The sequence below is a fragment of the Dioscorea cayenensis genome, chromosome 20 (assembly GCF_009730915.1).
Source record: "Dioscorea cayenensis subsp. rotundata cultivar TDr96_F1 chromosome 20, TDr96_F1_v2_PseudoChromosome.rev07_lg8_w22 25.fasta, whole genome shotgun sequence".
Taxonomy (NCBI): Eukaryota; Viridiplantae; Streptophyta; class Magnoliopsida; order Dioscoreales; family Dioscoreaceae; genus Dioscorea; species Dioscorea cayenensis.
Window position 1 is genome coordinate 23566350 of NC_052490.1, and position 4426 is coordinate 23570775.

The 4426-nt window shown below is 37.1% G+C and overlaps 1 non-coding gene across 1 annotated transcript; it reads right to left on the reverse strand.

The window, feature by feature from the left end:
• Positions 1–4109: 4109 nt before the first annotated feature.
• On the reverse strand, positions 4110–4217 carry LOC120252367. Its single transcript, XR_005533902.1, has one exon. It is a non-coding gene; the product is annotated as a small nucleolar RNA R71 (small nucleolar RNA).
• Positions 4218–4426: the final 209 nt, after the last annotated feature.

Consider the following 4426-nt stretch of genomic DNA (forward strand, 5'->3'; position numbering starts at 1 on the left):
TTCTTCTATGATGAGTTTTAGAAGCTTGAGAAGAGTGTTTATAATTCTTTTCCTCTAAAATGTGTTGAATCCATAAACCTCTCTTTCGTATCTGTAGCATTAATGTAGCACTTGTAGAACATTCTTGTTTCCTTGCTTTATTGAGCCTATAACCCTTAAGAGCCTTTTGGAAACCTTGTAACCTAGCTTTGAGCCAACCCTAGGACTTATTTAGGGTTACATTGCATCTTTAGGCTTAGGGTTTCATTTGTGTTTACCTTTGCTTAATTCATGCTTGTTTTGTTGTGTGTGTGGTTGTGTTTTGGGTAGGTGGTGAGAGGTCGGCTCGAGCCAAGGAGCTGGCGGAGGAGTAGTGCACTAGTTGGTTTTAATGCCTAAGTTGTGAGTGAGTTATATAATTGCACATTTCTATTACAATATTATCTAAATATCTTTACAGTTTGATTTAAAAGTAATCCTTGGTTTTATCACATTAAACTGATGATATTATCAGTTTGGAAGGAGTTTCTATGCTTTCCATTTTATAAAGAAAACTCTTGATGTTTGATTAAAATGCTTATGGCTATGTTGGTATATCGGGTTTGAAATGAATTAAAAACTTTATGTTTATATTGTACATTTAGCTTTGGTTATATTTATGGAAATGATGTTCATTCCTGATGTGTGAATATTTCCCGGGCAAGGACCGTGTGATATGAATTATGTGAATGGTATTATTGATACACCTACGGGTGGTTTTGATAATGACGGGGTTGGAATCCACCTCCTGCAGTAAGGGGATCCTCACGGCTAGCCTATAGAGGGCGTGAAGGGTCCTATTCATGTTGCTCTATTCGGGAGGTGCATAAAAGCCCCAACGGGAAATGAACCGAGAACCCGAAGTCACCACACAAGGTCTAAGTGGCCAACGTCAAAGGTATGAAGACCTTGATAGCACTCAACTTTCTTGCAATGATGACTAATGTCAGAGAGGTTTTTTAGGCTAATGTTTCGAGAACGGCTTTATGTTTTAGTTCTTGTACAAAAATCATGATCTTTCGGATTGAATTCTGAACTTGTGAATTCATGGTTTTGTTTTTTTTTTTCAATATCCAATGTTTGCAAACATATATTCTTTAGAAATCATATTTTCATGCAAAAAAAGTCCTTGAGCTATGAAGCCTTTACACTTTTTGGAAGGTTGGTTATTTGTCGAGTTTTCAATGAAATTCATGTATACTTCTTTGGAAACTTGCATTATATCAAATGCTGATTTGTGAGTGTTGGGAATCTCATTTGATCAAGTTGATGCTTATGCTTATTATGATACTTATGTATAAATAATTGTTATACCGATAATGATATGCTTTGAAGCTTTAATTATATTTTTAAAGATATATGTTTTGGGTTTTAAATAATGTGGGTTTACATCCCACATGTATATACTGTTTGAAATGTTGAAATGCTTCAAGGCTATATGTACTATTGCAAAATCTTCATTATTGAAAACTAATTGGTTTGTTTTGATATTCTTTTAGAATTGTGTTAACCCATTCACTAAATGACTTTAGTTACTCACCCCTCTCTCTCTATTACAGGCTTTAGCTTCTAGTGGCGTTGCAGCGGGGCGAAGTGTTGAGCATTGTCCTATCTATCTTTCTTATTTTAAGTCTTATGTATGTTTGTTCTTGAGCATTTTTCATTATATAAGGACATGGATCCACTAATGTATATGCCACTATATTTCCATGGTTTGTATACTTGTCTAGTTTCTTGAAAACCCTGATTGTAATTATGACGAGCATGTCTTTTTGAATTCTATTATCAGGTTATGGTGATGTTGCTTCCCTTGTGCTATCCTTTTGCTACATGTTTTTTATATTCTGTACTTGAACATGCTATTCAATATTGTCTCCTCCCGGGTATTGGTTAGCCTTGCGGCAACTTGAGGGTTGAGTGGCATGGGTGTCCCTCATGGGGTTATCATGGTGGTTACCAATCATATTAGACTTCTAATATTAAATTCTTCTACTTGACAACAAATAATAGAGGCACTTACTTCTTTCCCTTAATAATTGATCAAGGTACTAACAGAGGCTTTCATCACATCATAAGTCTAGTACAATCAATAACTCTTCAAGCCTAGAGACTATCCCATATCTTAAATCTTAGAGTGTGTATATCAATCATTTACATAAGAACATTGATATGTGCTTGAAAGTGCATAATTTTCATATCATTTATACTACATTTAGCATAATGTTTTACATGCTTAGCACCTAATTAGTACAAAATTTCATTTTTTGTTTACCATGGCCTTTTATTCTGTTTTAGGGCCAAAGAAGTTAATTTGAGGGCATTTTGAAGCAAAATGGACTAAATTGCTTAATCAGAGTTCACCACTGACAACAGCCGTGGTGACATCTCACCATGGTTGTTATCCACTCTTAACACTGTCGTTATCAAGTCATGGCAGTGTGAACTCACTGGGAGCAACACAGAAGCCACAACGGCTTCACCACAGACATTGTGAGTCTTTCACGGCCATGATCAACCCATTCAACACCTAGAGAAATCTTGCCAGGACGCGACTTAGAGCCCACATAATAACTTACTCACCACGGGCATCACAATGCCCATGGTGAGGCCGTGGCAAACCCGTCACTATATAAACCCTAGGGTTTTCTAGATATAAACCCTAGGGTTTTCTAGTCAAAGGGAGGTTTTTTTGCGGTCGAAGTTTTGGAGATGTGAGCGACGGAAGATGACTTTCATCACTATTTCAGCAGATTCTGGTGAGTTTTCCAAGGGAGATTTAACATACATCATTAGAGAGGGGGCGAAGTTGTTAATGCGGTGAGAAAGATATGCCCGTACATTAGAACACATATGTCATGTTAGATCTATGCATGCGGTAAGAGATTAGGCATAGCTAGGTTCCTGGATTACGGATCCATTGCCCCTTAGGCTTAGGGTTTGATTTGTCCTTTCTAGAGGCATTAATATACTTAAGGTAAACGTAGGAGGATAAGATAGGAAGATATTTCATGTTAAGTTCCTAGTGATTCAAACCCAAATGCCAAGAGATTGGGACCAGTAGGACTTTGAATTCCCCTGTCTAATACTAGAATACGATTGTCATACTCAACACATACTATAAGTAACAACCAAGAAAACTGTCATACAACTACCAAACTCCTTCTAATTGTGCTTAATGATCCTCTATTGTATTGTTTAGTAAATTGTAGAAGTAGAATAAAAAAAGAACATAAATGTTTAGGCTATTGATTAAGTGAAAAGAAAATAATAGGAGCCTCTCAACATTCATGGGGAAATATGACGCTCGTACTCACCCACAAGGTATTACTTGACGACTCATACACTTGCGGTATTCACGAACTCACTTTAACATTATTTATATATTCATATGTTTACAACACATACTCATTAACATTCTATCAAGTTTTTGGCGCCATTGCTGGGGAGAGCCTAGTCGAGGTATTCTATGAAAACTTGTAGCTTAGTGTTTTAGCCAATTATTCTTTTGTGCATTATTTTACTCATTTTATTACTACTTTAATAACTCATTCTTGCTACCCTCTTCTGCAGGTGACTGTTCATAACCAGAGTTAACCCTACTAATCTAGTTGAAGGAGATAATGAGGTTGAGAGAACACTATTGAGAAAACTATGGAGTAAGTCACTTGTGGAAGCAGGAAGTGTTAGTGACGATAGAGAATCTACTGCCATGACTGAACCAAAGAGAAACACTTTCAGAGTATGAGAGGCTGCAGTTTACAGGAGAAGAGTTCAATGTCCAAGCCTCAGTAATGGAAGCAAACAACTTCAAAATCAAAGCTAGCACTATTGGGATGATTTAGAACTCCTATCAGTTTAACATCTTAGCAGATGAAGAACCAAATGCCCATCTCTCAAAGTTTTCACAGATCTGTTCGATATTCAAGATGAGCATAATTACAGATGATGTGATCAGACTGTGACTTTTCCCATTTAGTTTGAGGGGTCTGGCATATTGGTGGCTTACCTCTCTAGTACCGGGATCGATCAAGACATGGAACAACTTGGTGAAAAAATTCCTTGGATGCTACTTTCCACTAAGCAAAGCAGTAAAAATCAGACAAAGAGATCTCGGCATTTAAGCAAGGAGAGTCTGAAACATTTTTCGAGGCACAAGAAAGATTCAAGGACCTTCTTAGGTGGTGCCCACATCATGGATTTAGTTTATGGATGAGATTGCAGATTCTGTATAACAGACTAAACTACCATACTATGCAGATTATTGACACTGCAGCAGATGGGTCGTTGAGGGACAAGTACCTTAAAAAGGTAGAATAGTTGTTTGAAGATATGGCTAACAATGAGTCACACTGTAGTTCAAGAGCTAGGTAGCTAAAGGTGGCCGAGTTACATAAGATAGACGCAGACA